The sequence below is a fragment of the Suncus etruscus genome, chromosome 10, assembly GCF_024139225.1.
Source record: "Suncus etruscus isolate mSunEtr1 chromosome 10, mSunEtr1.pri.cur, whole genome shotgun sequence".
Taxonomy (NCBI): domain Eukaryota; kingdom Metazoa; phylum Chordata; class Mammalia; order Eulipotyphla; family Soricidae; genus Suncus; species Suncus etruscus.
In genome coordinates, this window is record NC_064857.1 from 14,349,150 (window position 1) to 14,366,026 (window position 16,877).

At 33.2% G+C, this 16,877-nt stretch overlaps 1 non-coding gene across 1 annotated transcript; it reads left to right on the forward strand.

Moving 5' to 3' along the window:
- Positions 1 to 16,426: 16,426 nt before the first annotated feature.
- Positions 16,427 to 16,591, forward strand: LOC126020994 (U1 spliceosomal RNA). Its single transcript, XR_007499625.1, has one exon. It is a non-coding gene; the product is annotated as a U1 spliceosomal RNA (small nuclear RNA).
- The last annotated feature ends 286 nt before the right edge of the window (positions 16,592 to 16,877 follow it).

Below are 16,877 nucleotides of genomic sequence, written 5' to 3' on the forward strand. Positions count from 1 at the left end.
TAATTGGGGACTACACTTTCAATAATCACACCCAAACAGAGAAATCGACCAAAATAGATTGGTAAATCAAAAATAATAATAACAATAATAAATGAAGGTAATATATATATTTATATAAAAAAAATAGCCAAGGTTTTGTGCTTTTTGTATTTTTGTTTTTTCCCTCCTGCACTGGCACAGTAAATATTGGGGTCATTCGAAAAAGAATTCACTTGGCCTAAGAGATGGGATTTCTCCGTCCTTGGAGCATACTGTCATGGGATCAACTCTAGACATTGCTCAGGATCCTTTACTTTCCCGGTGGTGTTTTATTTTATTTTTTTTTTCCTTTGGTGTGTGGAAGACTTCTGCTCTGTGTTTAGAGGTCTCAGTATCACTCTGACATTTTTAAAAAATCTTTGTATTTAATAATTCCTTGTGAAAATCTGGTTAGTTCCACAGAGGCATACTATCCTACATGATGTCACTGGCATTTACATAAATTGTAGTCTTTACCAGTTACTCTAATGAGTATTTATGAAGCACACAACATTTCTAAATTATGTATAGGAGAGAAAAAATATAAGTGTACTCCCTGTTGATGTTATGATTAATAAGTTTTCTTGGGGGAAATTTAACATTGGCCACTGTGAAAGGAATAGAGAAAAACCAAAGGACAATAAACTTGGAAGGTTTGGTTACAAGCTTTCTGGCTTTAACATTGGTTAATTTATGCAGGATGTGTAGCACAAGTCCTTAAATTTATGCCTGTGAAGTATTTCTAAATCATATATAGAATTGACAGGAAAACATAGGTTTTATACTGGAAATTGTTTATATGTCTGTTATATTAAGGCTTCAAACATTTGACAAATATCAACACATTTCAAACCAGTCTATAAATTATTTCTAAGAAGATTGCAACTTAAAAAATTGTATTTTTTTCTTTTTGGGGTGTGTATGAGAGGCTTGTGATCATACTTGACAGTGCTCAGAGATTTTTTTACAATTGTGCTCAGGGATCACCCTTGGGAGGTAATCAGGAATCTAAGCACTATTATTTAAACAAATTCAATTATCAGCAATGGGTTAGGAAACTGCTTTAAACCCTCTGTTATATCTCCAGCCTAAGTTAATCTAAGTTATTAAATATTTAGCACATAATAATGTACACACATATTTATATCTAAATCTAGTTAATCAATACTAGTATTTAAAAGACTTTTTACATTTATTCACTTGATGCTATTATTTACAGTATATCCTTCAAAAGTTAATATTTACAATTAAATATTAAAAAGAAGTGTAATCACTCCAATTTTATATTTTAATTAATTTTATTTTGACACCAAGATTTACAATACAGCTAATACTAGTTCCAAATTTACTCCCGTCACATAAGTCAATGCCCCTCCACCAAGCACCCTCCTGCCTCTTCACCAAATCCCTACTTGGTGAACTTTTTAACTTGCTTTAATTTCTATCAGATGTTTAAAATAGTGTTAACATTGGCAGTTTAGATACATAAGGTTTCATCAAATCAACATTTAAAAAATTCCTAAGACTCTCCACCAGTGTCCTTATATTACTTCCATACCACCTCAGCATTCCTTCCCCTCATTCTTACCCCACAACATGCTTGACATTTTCAGTTTATAACTCAGGGTCAAGATTTTATTGTCATTTCAATCTATTCCCTTGTTTTGTGTATCTAATTAGCATATGTGGATAAGACATCTTGCATTTGTCCTCTCTCTGACTTTTTTTTTATTTAGCATAAATATTCCAGTTATTGGTATTGGACCAGATTGGTTGGTATTCTGGAGACCATGTGGTAAAGAGGAACAAAACTAATTTCCCACTGATGAGTCCCAATGCTTGTGCTCTGATACTTAATCTACATCTTGGACTCAACGAAAGCCTCTGAATAATCTAGGATTAAAATTAAATCCTGAGTTAAACACTTCTCAATTTTCAAAAGCAAACTGAATCTGAAATAAAAGATCATAGAGCAATAGAACAGTTAGAATTTGACCTATTTTGTCTATTTTTCTATTAAGTGTCACTTTGTTTTTTGAAGTTATTGTTTAGATTTTAGGACCTTACCTGGAGGTGCTCAGTGCTAAGAATATGTGGTTCTGAGACTATAACTGGGGTCAATCTCTTGCAAGGCAAGTCCCTGATCACTGAAGCCTTCACTATCTACTTTATACAATAGTAAGCAATAATAAGATATAGATATAAGATATAGATAATAACAATAATATATAGATATAGATATCTATCTCTATAATAATCTATATCCATAGTATAATAATGTATAATATATAAATCTACAATAATAAGATACAGATAAGGTAATAATAATAAGATATAGAATGGAAATATACTTTGAAAAAACCTTGTCTTGGAATGTACAAGTTGTTATGCTATTTCCTAATAGAACGAGACAAAATTTCATCCTGGTTTACTTTCAGAACACTTCTCAGGCTTGGTTTATCATTGTTGTTGAAGAAGAAGAAGCCAAGAATTAGTGAAGCCAATAAGAATCTAAAATATTATTATTGCCTTCTTGAGGTTAAGGATACACCTGTAAACAAGAAATAGAAGGGATGATATGCTTATCAGAGATTTCAATTATTTAGTTGAGTGTTGGAAGTTATAATATTAAATATTTTAACACTGAGGAATTAAGAAGATTTTATTATCCCTCTAACATTCTTTTCTTGTTTCTTGTCAGTGCCACCCTGCCCAGACATTTAAATATTTAAGCTTTAAAAAAAAGAAAATGTAAAAATATAAAAAAATCTACTATATATAAGGACTGCATTTCTTTTTTTTTAATTTTTATTTTTAATTATGAGAACAAGGGTGCAAAGAAAGAGGACAAGGTAAAGTTACAGTGGAAGGACAATCACCCATAACATAATTCTCAGAAGTCCCTTTGCTGATATCTTAACTTTGAAATTTCAGCCAAAGAACATTAAGATAAATAAGACAGAATCCATTTACAATTACTTTGTCCCTCAAGTCCCCAGATTGTAACACATTATAATATTTCTTAACAGTACACAAGGCAATCTAAAGCCATAAAACTTACATAACTCCTTAAACATTACAGGCATAGTATTTTCTTACATTTCCATATACATGCATATTAGCTTAAGTTAACCTCAAATTTTAAGTGAGTTCTTTTTAAGGATTAGAGTCAAAGGAGCACAGTAAAAATGGTGTTAGAGTGGCAATTGTTGTTTGCATAGGCCCATCGAAATATGAGGGACATGGAAAGAAATAACCTTGGCCTAAGTACAAAGAGACCAGACCCCTGAAGTTTCCTGGCACAAGACCAAGTCTAGGCTCCAGGCAAGCTAGATCGTCCAATCCAATACATTGTCTGTAATGCCAACACACTTTTATTTTTCACACAGTCTCTGTTGTTGGTATCATGTTTCTGTATTAAAGATCCTGGAATCTGCATATCTTACTTTGAAGTCAGGATGTGGAGCATCCTCTCGTTTCACCTCACAATCAAAGGGCAATGCAGGGAGCCCTGTCCTGTAAGCAGGTCGTTGTTGTTGTTAAGTCTTCTCAGTGTTAAGGGAAGTCTCTTTTGAGCAGGTCGAAGTCTGAGCAGTGTAGGTCTTCCGTGGTAGAGGACTACTTCCAGGTGATGTTATAGACCAGCCTGGATGTTTCGTGGATGGCTTCCCTGGTTCAGGGGAGAATGGATTATGCCTTTTCTTCTGAGGTCTGTGCCAGGTCGTTATGTCAATGTTCAGGGTGTAAGGTCCCTTTGCACTACAAGATTTGTGTGTTCCAATCTCTATTAGATAGGATCTTATTTGTAGTATTTTCCCATTTTAATGTGCCTATGCAAATAAGAAGCAATGCCACGTGGTGTTATTGGTGCATATGGGGGCCATAAGAACAATTCCAATGATTCCCATGACATGGTTCAATCATAAGCATTAAACTGGGGGACTCTTCCACCAAAATTCCTTGTTAAACAGCTCAAAAAGAGAAGATAAAAAGTGGTTAGAATCATCACTGTATAAGACAACATTTAGTAAGAATTATAGCTGTCAGAGAAAAAACACAAAATATTCTAAAGAAATACGTGTCCATTTTATGTATCTTGAAACATTTTGGGGTTGTCACACACAATGCACAGATTTGGACTGTGATTAGGATTGTACATTACTGAAGTTAAAAAGAGTAATGTAGGTTAGTGATGTTTGAGAGGTGGTTAGAGAGTTAAGGAGTAAAAAAGAGCTTTGTAGGGGTGTGGGAAAGGGCAGAATACAAAATGAACATTCTGTATAAGCAAAACTTAACATAAGAATAAGGAATATTCTGAATACATGAAGTATGCGCAGGGGCATGAGCCCCCACACGGTTCTGTAGTTTTTGGATGCCTAGGGAGGAATTTCTCACCCCCTCCCCCCAGGGCCCGATTAACCAGGCGTGGCCCTGAAGACCCGCCTGGTGTGGGGGGAATCTTGTTCACCTGGACTAAGTGGTCAGCCCAGGGGTCCTATGGCTAGCTGTCCTGCCCAGAGCCCCCATCATACCAGTCAAAGGCACACGAAATCCTGGCATGTGGAGTGTTCTGAGCCCAGCCGAGCCTCTGTGGTTTTTGGATGCCTAGGGAGGAATTAGGACTGCATTTCTAATATACTGGCATGTAATAGTTTGTTTTTGTGCTATGTTAACTGTTAAAATTAACTAATAGAACTGACAACATTTCCAACAATTTTTAAGTACAATTAAACTTGTTACTAGCTGTCATCCAGGTGAAGAAAAAAACTTACATTGCTAATGCTATTTCTGAATTTAATTTAATAATTTATAAAACAATGCCTCTCAAAATGACAGCAAGCACTAAGGAGCTGCATAATGTTTTACTTTCACAAGTTAACTGCTACATATTTAAAATGAATTTAAAATTTTTGACTCAAATAAATAATATAAATCAGCAAATGTAATTGTCTTTCACTAAATAAAAATGAAAAACTATGAAGAATTATTAGATGATCAACATGCATAATGATAATCTTTTGCACATGAATTTAAAGAAAAGTATAAAAGTCTATGAGCACAAATGACTCAAATTAAAATATAATTTTAATTATAAAATATTTGCAATTGCGATGCTTTTATATAAGTAATAGATAGCTATAACAGCACACTTATGTTTCAATACTCATTTTTTCCTATGATTTCAAAGAAAAGATTTTCAAAAAATAAGGATTATAGGATTATAAGAAGGATTAGAGAAGAAAACCTTACGCAACATCAATGTTTCTTTAGTGCTGTGATGACTGTAGAAGGAATTGGTGAAGTATCCAGATCAAGAAGATTCATAAAATTATAAATTTAATATTATATTTAAGGAGCATTATAGTTCATTTGATTGACTCTTCCATTTAAAGGTGCTTACACTAAGGATTCTAAAAGTCAAGTTAGTTTTCCAAGCTCTCATAGTTATATATGAAAATGGAACAAATTCAATATGTACATTCTTTATCTTATCTTTTTTTGTTTGTTTTTGGGCCACACCTGGTGAAGCTCAGGAGTTACTCCTGGCTCGGGGACCATATGGGACTCCAGGGAACGAACCAAGGTCCATCCTAGGCCAGTCGCATGCAATGCAAATGCACTACTGCTGAGCCACTGCTTCAGCCCTTATCTTATCTTTTAATTGCATTTCTTAGACAACTGTATCAGAGAACTTTTCGCTAATATTTACCAAAATGATTAAAATTCTACTTGTGGACTAACTTTTAAAATATTGCTATAACAGCTAGATAGCTAATAGTAAATATTGTTATTTTGCCTTGTTTTTGTAAATGTTTTTGGGCCACTTAGGGGTTATTTCTTGCTTTTAGCTCAGAAATCGCTCCTGGCAGGCTCGGGGTACCATATTGGATTCTGTGAATTGAAACAGGGTCCATTCCAGGACTGCAGCATGCAAGGCAAATGTCCTACTGCTGTGCTATCACTCTGGCCCCAAGTAAATATTGAAAGAGTACTTTTATTGCCATTTGTGTTAATTTGTGCTTTTGAGCTAATTTTAACCATTGTTTCTGACTCAAAATGTTACTACTGTTTCTGATTGAAATTGCAATTCTTTAATTTTGAACTTTACATTATTTTATCTATTTAAAGAAAATACATCACATAATTGACATAGTTGATCATAATACATTTTTTCTAGATAATTGAAGGCAAAGTTATTGAAATAAAGGAAAGAAAAAGTAAAATGAAAGAGACTGAAGAAGGAAAATAATGCACCTAGTAGAGTTCATTTGTAAAAAAATATTGTATCATTAATCAACTCAATAAAATGACACTAATTTTAAATTTTAAAATGAGGTAAAACATTGAAAATAATGATAAAATATTAATAACTGTAGATATTACATGCATAAAATGTCATCTTTTCTATAGGTAAAAAACTACTATGATTTTATTTGTTCTTAAATTTTTAATTTATAATTCATTTCATAGTGACCCTCAATTACTGATCATCAGGAATGAGAACGCTTTGCAGCAATTCTCAACCAATCTGGCCAACAGATTTTGGCTTTACACTGTGGTGTCACTCAGGACCTGTGATGTCAGGGGCTACGCAAATTACACAGGTCACTCTGATAATATTTAAAAAACTCCTAGTAACTTGAACTAGCTAGTCTTGCCCCCCCAGTTAGAGGAGGAAACAAGGGAGGCACCAGGACCAAACAGGTGCAAGACTAATAAGTAGTAGGCTAGATACAGAGGAGACCACATATTCTAGCAACTCTGGGGTGAGGGAAGAGGATATGGGAGGTAGGACAAAAACGGAGGTGACGGGAGGTCAATTTGGTGATGGGAATCCCCCCGGATTTTATGTAAAAATGTACCTAATATATTATTGTCAACAATATGTAAGCCACTATGATCAAAATAAAAATTATATTAAAAAAAAAGTTCTTCACCTAGATTTAAATCCTAAAAAAACAAAACAAAACAAAAAAAATAACTCCTAGTTTTTTATACTGGGAGTACTCAGTACTCAGTGATGCTCATTTGACCATTTAGTGCCACAGATGTTATCAAGGTTGACCAGATGCAAAATATTCACCTTAACCACTGTAATATCTTTCTGGGCCTATTTCAAAAATTTTGAAACTGCAATCAACATTCATTGAAGGCAGAAAAAGCTTGATCTAGGTAGATTTTCAACAGTACCAAGATAAAAAGTCACAATTATTTTGTTTTCTTTCACTTATTTATGTGTCAAATAAAAACATTTTAAAGTAGATTTACAATTAAAAATATGTAAAATTCTGGAGTGATCACGCAGTGGTATGGTTTGCTTTGCATGGGCCTACTTAGGCCTGACCCTGATCTGATCCCCAGCATCCCATATAGTCCCTGAAACCTTTCAGGAGCGATTTCTGAGTGCAGAGCCAGAAGTAACCCTTGAGTGCAACCAAGGGTGGTCCCAGAACAACAACAACAAAAAAATAAAAAATATACATATAAGAATGGAGTCTAAGAAAAGGCTAGAACAATATGGCATCAAAAGCGATTCCAAATTGCCTTTTCTTGCTTTTAAATATTGTCTTTCTGATTACATCCAACTAACTCTATAGCAGTGTTAGAAAAGACATCTAATCTAATAATATAATTAAAATCGTGTTTATTTACTAATTGTACAGTTATATATTTGTGTTGTCATTAAGATAATAACTTTATGTATACTACACATAGTAGATGAGAAATTAAGAACCTGTATCTTAAAGACAGTATGCCTTAACTTGAATATTCTAACTTGAGAATTCTAACTATGAGAAATCTATGTTTTATATGTATTAAAAACTGTTAAGTGTTCTTAGTAGATCAAATGATATGCAATTGTATTTGCATTCTGCTTACGGTTTGATTATAGGATAAATCTCAATGACAATCTTAACTCTGCTTTTTCCTACCATTCATTCTTTGGACAAATGAGTATATCTAATAGTTCTTGGACCTGTTATTTTATGTCTGACCTCTGAGTTTTTGCCCAGCTTTCTTCCATTTGGAATTCCATGCCTTACATAAATCAGCTTTGCCAGCTTCTATGAATTGGAAGACTGAACTTAATCGTCTCTTGGATTATTAAATCATCTGTTATCCACTCAACCATAGTCAATTACTGCTTCTTTAGTGGTTCTGAAAAAAAGTGAATAATATATTATGATTATGCACTCATTTGTTTATGATTTTATCAAAATATTATATCAGTGATTAATAAAGTCAATGTAAAATATGTATGATTATGAATAAGAAAGAAATGCTTATATGAATATTTTCAAAAGTTCTGATTTAAATTATGGTTTTCGTTAAGTAGTCATCGAAACAAAATTATCTGCTATGTTAGAATATAAGCTTATTGGAAAACTGATAGAACACAGATGTATTTGTGTTCCTGCTAATAGTTTGCAAAAATCGCAATCGCAGACCTTTCTTAAATACCATGCCAAATCAAAATGGATTAAAGACCTTGATATGAGACCTGAAACTGAAAGGTACATAGAACAAAACATAGGCAAAATGCTCCATAACATTGAGACTAAAGACATCTTTAAGGAGAAACTTCACTGTCTGAGTAAGAGGAAGCAAAGATAAACAAATGAAACTACATTAAACTGAGAAGCTTCTGCACTTCAAAGGAAACAATGAGTAGGATACAAAGGCCACCCAAAGAATGGGAGAAACTACTTACCCAGGACCCATCAGATAAGGTGTTAATATCTAAGATATACAACAGACAGAACTTAGCAAGAAAAAAAATCTATCCCCATCCAAAAATGGAGAGAAGAAATGAGTAGACTTTTCCTCAAAGGAAAAATACAGATGGCTTAAAGGTACATGAAGAAATGCTTATTATCACTAATCATCAAGAAGATGCAAATAAAACAATCTCACTCCACAGATACTAGCACACATCTAAAAGAACAAGACCAACCAGTGCTGGCAATCACTACTGGTAGGAATGCTGTCTAGTCCAGTCTTTCCGAAAAGCAATATGGATATTTCTCAAAATATATTTATATAATATAAGTGAAAAATGTGAGTTCAGGGAGATAAAAGGCTTCTTTCACTGAGCGGCTTCACCATGATGTTCCATTTATGGCCTTAAACCATCAAACACAAGACCAAGGGCAGATATTTACATAAATTTGCTTATGTACATTAATCTAACCAGACTAAGCTTGTACATGTCAAAAACTCTGAAATAACTAAGTGATTGATGGATAAAATCCCTAAAGTGGCTTTATCTCAAAGGTTATTTCCTCTGGGAGAAGGTACTGACATAGTCAGTTATCTGAAGCAGCTTTTAACTAAAATGCTGGATTTCTAGAATTAAACATCCAGTAAATCAATTATCTAACCTTTCTCTTTCTCAGTGTACCTCACATACCCTTTCTTTCCAACAAATATTTCTCTCCATTCATCAAAAAATTCCTGTGATATATATTGTTGCAAACCACTTCAGGCAGGCATGCAGTGCCAGAAGTGGTTTTAACATTTTCTTTGTATGGTTTTGTCTATCAAATATATATGTTTATATACACATATGTATATTTGTAGTTTCTATTAAAACATAAGTTATAATTTTATGTGTATGTAATTATAATCCACAGATATTTTTCAATTTTTTTCAAATTTATCTGTCCTCTTCACTTTTGCTAAGCACTAATAGGACATATTGCCTACATTTTTATTTATTTTAATCATTTAATTATTTGTTTATTTTGACTTTTGCTCCACAACTGATAGCACTCAGGGGTTACTCCTGAATCTGCACTCAGAAATTGCTTCTGGCTTGGGGGACTACATGGGATGCTGGGATCGAAACCAGGTCCATCCTGGTTCAGCCTCGTGCAAGGCAAATGCCCTCTTTCTGCGCTATCGCTTCTGCCTCAGATTTCATTTTTTTTAAATGTGTCATTTTATTTACATTTTTTGGTTGCTAACATACATATGTTTTATTTTTTCTTTATTTTTTAGGTTTCAATTTCCCTAATCTCCTCTCTTTAACTTCCTAGGATTAACTTCCAAATGATTTAAATGAGATTATCTCAGGATTTGCTTTTTTTTTGTGTGTAAATATCTTTATTTAAAAACTTTGATTACAAACATGATTGTAGTTGGCTTTCAGTCATGTAAAGAACATCCCCTTCACCAGTGCAATATTCCCATCACCAATGTCCTAAATCTCCCTTCTCCCCACCCGCCCCCCACTTGTATTTGAGACAGGCTTTCTACTTCCCTCATTCATTCACATTGTTATGATAGTTGTCAGTGTAGTTATTTCTCTAATTGCACTCACCACTCTTTGTGGTGAGCTTCATATTGTGAGCTGGTCCTTCCAGCCCTCATCTCTATTGCCTCTGAGAGTTATTACAATAATGTCCTTTATTTTTCTTAGATGAGTATTACTATTCTGTTTCTATCTCTCTACCTCTGACTTATTTCACTGAGCATAATAGATTCCGTGTACATCCATGTATAGGAAAATTTTATGACTTCATCTCTCCTGACGGCTGCATAACATTCCATTAAATATATGTACCACAGTTTCTTTAGCCATTCATCTGTTGAAGGACATCTTGGTTGTTTCCAGAGTCTGACTATTGTAAATAGTTACTTCTTGAATATACACATGATTAAAATAATATGCTTTTTGGGCTGGAGCAACATAGCTGGAAAATATTCCATTGTGTAGTTGTATCATATTTATTTCGGTTTTCAGTCTAACCCTCTCCCAACTGAGCTATTTCAGCAACCCCAAGTACCATGCTTCTTCAGCCACTCATCAGTTCTTGGTCCTTGGACTGTTTCCAGATTCTGGCTATTTTAAATAGTGCTGCGACAACAAGAATGCAAAGAGCTTTCCTGAATGGTGTTTTGGGGTTCCCAATGTAAATCCTGAGGAGTGGTATTGAACTGAAGTGGTGATAAGGGAGCAAAAATGTTTCTGTGCCAGATTTTTAAGGAAAGTTTAATCGTTTTTTCGCCAAAGGTTTGTAGTAAGTGACTTTGGCTATATTGAGGAAAGTTCCTTCAAGTCAATCATGGATGTTGTTAAATGTTTTCTCAGCATCTATTGATATGATCATATTTTTGTTTTTTTATTTTATTTATATTTTGTATTTCAAGGTGATTGACTGAGGTATATTAAATGATCTTTACATCTCTGGAATGCATCCTAGTTGGATATGATATATGACTTCTTGATGACTAGTTGATTCAACTTACTAATATTTTGTTGAGGATCTTTGCATCTGTGTTTGTTTACCATGGATATCATTTGGTTATTCTTTTTTTTTTGGTGTGTAGAGTCTGTTTACTATTATTGTTGTTGTTTTGGTATCAGAGTGATGTTAGTTTCATAGACTGCTTAAGAGGGTCTCATTTCGTCAATTTCCCAGAAGAGCCTAAAAAATCATTAGTAGGTCCTCTTAAAGCTTTGAAAGAATTCACTGTGCTGTTCTCCAAAGCACCAGCTGCACTCCCTCTGTGCTTCTACTGCACTTTCTAATGTCCAGGTCCTTTGAGCTTGGCCTGGTGATGGACCCACATGGCTCTTCAGAGTTCCAGCCCACTGGGACAAGTTTGGGACAACTTGTTGGTGTACCATTCACTGCGTCACTACCGTTTTCTTTAGCAATATCTCTAGGAGCTTGACTTTCAATTAGTGATGGCTGTTATTTATTCTTTAGGATTCAGTTCTCCTTTGCCATCTTGGGGATTTCAGGATTTTTATTTTCAATGGCTTGAGGAGTTGAGCTACTCTTCATATTTCCTAGCTCCCCTAAGTTACTGTTATTTGCTTCACTTTCTTCCAGTCTTTCTAACCTTTTATTGAGAAAGTATCCATAGCTATTTTGCAAAGCTATTATTCTACAATACAGAGCAATTTTTTATATGCCTTTTTGGCTATTTGTATAATTTCTTTGAGAAAGTTTATGTATATTTCTTATCTCCATTTTTTATGGGATTAGTTTTTTTTTGTAAAGTTGTACCAGTGCATTTGATTATGGGATATGCTTGTATTTTGGTCATAACTACTTTTGAGGCATAGTGGCATTTTAATTTAAATCCAATTATTTAACTTTGCTTCCATTAGCATGGCCAATGATTTTTGTACTTTAAAGGAGTGTCTAGTTTAAAAGTCTTTGTTGAAAAAGAAGGTGGAAAGGAAACAGGGATTTTGGTATAGTAAACTTTGCACTATTGAAAGAATTGGTTTTGGGATATTCTATGCCAGAAACTCTCTTATAACCAATTTTGTAATTTATGGTTATGCAACAAAAATGAAGTCTTTCTAAAAAGTTATTTATCAAATTTTTTCTCTGATCCTGTCTTTTGTTTTCCTACAACAAATGCTTATACTGGATAAACTTGTTGATAAATTTTGGAAGTATTAGTATATATCTTAGACTCGAGCATGCTAAGATAGGCAGGGAAGTAAAAGGTTATGAAATAAACTGATTTGAATCCCATGTACCACAATGATTCACTGACAACATACATCCAAGAATGGAAAATGGACACAGAGGCAGGAGTAAACCCTGAAAAAAAAAGAGTGTACTCAAAAATCAAAATGAAACAAAGCACACAAATTGAAAAAAATAAAAGAAAGAAAGGAAGAAAAGAAAGGAAGGAAGGAAAGAAAAAGAAAGTAAAAAAGAGAAAAAGAAAGCATGTTACCATACAAAAATTATTCCAGGTATTATTTTACAAAGTAGAAGCTTAAGAGAGATTTGGAATGAAGTTTGCTAATTTATAATGGGGAATGAAAATGCCCATTTGTTGTATATACTGTGAGTAGAACATGATTTTAACCAGTGAATGTAATTAAAATTGTTAATATACTTATTCATCAGTAACTTTGTAATTATAATCTAAATTACTGTTATTCTAAATTACTATTAATTTTGAAAAAAGTTTAGTAATTTTATAGTATACTATAAAATGAAAATGTACTATCTGTATTTAATACATCATCAAATTTTCCATAATAACATGAAATAGAGATTATCATAGCTTTGAACTAAATAACTTATTGAAGATAGTAAATAATATTGTAAATCACAGTGACTACACTAAAAGAATTAAGAACAGAGCTTAACAAAATGGGGAGATAATAGGGCATGGACTTCAGGAGGTGAGCAGAAAGTCAGTAGTGAAGATAAAAATGTGCTCTGATGAAGAAAAAAGGGTTGGGGCATTTCATGCATGAAACTCCATTATTGACAGCAATATAAATCACAGTGATTAAATTTTGTCTAATTGCTTGTTTGGAAAAACTGGTATTGTTAATGATTAAGATGACTATTTAAAATTTGAGGTGAGATCCTCATTGATCCTTTATAGAATGACTTTAACTATTTTACTGAAATGTCAATGATAGCTGAGGACCTTTTAATGAAAGCAGAGTTTAATCATGAGCATAGCAGATTCCAGAGATGAATTCTAGATCGAGACATATTTATTATGACAAAGTCAATCAACACTTTGAGAAATAGAAAGTAAGTGGACCTTAAGACATGATATAGAATGTCTTGATGATGCTACTGTATTAACAGAAATGTTATTTTTGTCATTTTGTTCTCATTCTAAAACTTTTATTTTTTTGATGCTTGTAGATAATTACAAGTCTCTATGTCTTTTAAGGACATAGGCTCTCATGTTATTATCCCCATTATTATACCACTGATCATTTATCACTTATTTTTAATTTGGAAAAGATACATAAATATGGATAAATTAAAAATATAAAACTGTCATAGAAATAAGGAGCTTCATGACCAATAGGGAAGGAACATATTTTGGTTCTAGGAATACTAGATCAAAGGAATAACATGACAAAATTGAATTAAGATTATTTTAGATCAATTTAGTAGCATCATCCTATTATGCATAATTGTTTTATAAAAATAAGGTCAAGAAATAGTGCTAATACTAGAATTATTTGTGGTACTATAAATATTATACATAAGGAAAGAAAAGCAACTTTAATTATTAGACATTTTTTTTTGTTTTTTTTTTTTTTTGTTTTTTTGTGGTTTTTGGGTCACACCCGGCAGTGCTCAGGGGTTATTCCTGGCTCCAGGCTCAGAAATTGCTCCTGGCAGGCACGGGAGGACCATATGGGACGCCGGGATTCGAACTGATGACCTCCTGCATGAGAGGCAAACACCTTACCTCCATGCTATCTCTCCGGCCCCTATTAGAAATTTTTTATCTATTTAAATATAGTTAAGGATGATATCACATATATGTTGTATTTACAGTAACTGCATAAGGGAAAGCGATGTTTTTAATGAGATTTATCAAGCATAATCTTGGTCCCAGAGTATAGTAAAAAGGAAAGAAATTGAGTGGAGAAGGAGAAAAACAAATGCAAGATAATGAGATAAAAGGTCCAAGGGGACTCTGGTGCAATTGTGGTATTAACAAACACAGCACAGAACTAAATATCCAAGCCATAAAGTCAACAATACTAAAATTATGAGATCCAAACTTTAACGAAAAGGGCCTGTTATGAATGCAGGCTAGTCTAGGGAGTGGTGGTATGAATTGGATTCTGGGAATATTGGTGAAGGGAAATTGACCACTGGTGGTGGGATATTTGCTTAAACTTTGTATGATATAAAGCCCAACTATGTCTTACTTTGTAAAAACATTTTTAAAATATGTGCACATTAATAATTTAGTTAAAATAATAAAATAAAACTTCTGTAAATGTAAAGTTAAATAATTTATTTGAAATGATAACATGGATGAAATAAAGAATCATGAGAATCTCATGAACAAAATTTGGTTGTAGGCTATATATCTCAGAATTGGGCTGGAAACAACTAGGGTTATCTGAAACTGATGTCAGTGTTCAGATAAGGATACTTAATTCAGACCTTAGGAGAGTATGATTACTTTTGTAATTTTACAAAATAACATTTATTGGCCCATGAATTAAAATACTAATAAACTTCCAGCAAAAATGTATTATTGTTTCTGAACTATTTTTCTTTTTCTTTTCCAACTTGATCATTTTATTTTATTCAAGTGTAAATGAAAGATAAGTGCTTCTCCAAACACTTAAAATATGAAGGGGGTGATGGTCTTCATAATACTCCATTTAATTCCTGAGTTTGCTTCCTATAAAAACTAAATAATATTTAGAAGAAAATTTTAAAATATTACAAACACAACTCTGAAAATTTTCTTCTGGTCTCTGCTTAGTCAGTTATATTTTCTACTCTACATTGTCTATATTTAATAATATAAATGCTTACATAAATATATGATGTTATAAACATATCACATGTATAGTAATATAATATAGTTTAGACTAATTTGCTATTTGTCTCTTATATTCCTTCATCTAATTAATTCAATTACAAATGGGCAAGTACAATACTAGGTTGTATGAAGTAATATGACAAGATATTTAGACCCTGTAGTGAATAGGGCTCTGGATTGATATAGCAAGAATATAAACTGGTCCTACAGGATATTGATTGAAATATAATATAGTCATATTACTCTAGAATAGAAAATAGAGACTTTATCTCTAGCTATAGAGCAAAGCAATCTAATTCTTCTTAATAAAGTTCTTAATTTTCCCAAGAAAAAATTTTATTTTAATATTAATAGAGCTGTTCATAGTATGTGTAAAATAAGAAAGTGTGAGTATTTGAGATATTTAATATTATCTTTAATATGCTACATAGCATAGATTATTCCTTTTAAGAACAAAAAATGTAACCAATTAGCTTGGCAAGTGTTGAAAAACTTTCTTAGCATAGATTATTCCTTTTAAGAACAAGAAATGTATACAATTAGCTTGGCAAGTGTTGAAAAACTTTCTTGTGAGATTTCTCTAGATAATGCCACAGCTAAAGATAATTGCTAAACCTAAAATCTTTGGGACATCTATCATATTATGGAAAGATAAGTGATGAAATGTAAATCAGTTCCTTCCTTCATTGGGGTCTGTTTTGATAGTGAACCTATTTCCATCTCCCAGACAAATAATTGTCTGCACTCGTTTAATAATTACAGCACAGCCCAACTTTTGCATATGTTCTCTATTTCTCCTGAAATTCTAAAGATGTTCTTTTTGAGATCATTCTGTGACAATTACTTCTAGTTTCTATTGTATTATGGCTCACCAAATATCATCTGTGACACAGCCCCTATATTCTATTTACTCTCTAATGTGTTCTGTGACTCTTCCATCTACTTAACGTCCCAACTCTGTCTCGCCGCCTACATTTTCCAGAAGCCTAATGGAAATATCTATTGTGGATTTTTCTATTTTATTTATGTTGTCATAAAATATACCAGCTTTAAACTTTTTACAATGATATTATTATAGAATTTGCCTAATTCAAAATAGCACACTATACTTACCTGGCAGGGGAGATACCATGATCACGAAGGTGGTTTCCTTAGGGTGAGACTTATCCATTGCACTCAGGATGTGCTGACCCCTGCGATTTCCCCCAAATGTGAGAAACTTGACTGCGTAATTTGTGGTAGTGGGAGACTGCTTTCGTGCTCTCCCCTGATATTCCTTGTTTAAAAGTAGACCTTGTTGCAACTGTCTTCCACGATGCTGTATTTTATGTCTTCCTACCACTAGTTGGTTTTGTGTGTTTAGTTGCCTCGCTAGCTTCTGAGTATATTTTGTTTGGGTTTTAGGTTTTTAGGTTTTTTTTGTTTGTTTGTTTGTTTGTTTTGTTTTTGGGTCACACCCGGAGGGTTGGGGGTTACTCCTGGCTCTATGCTCAGAGGTCGCTCCTGACAGGCTTAGGGGATCATGTGGGATGCCGGGATTCGAACCATCGACCTTC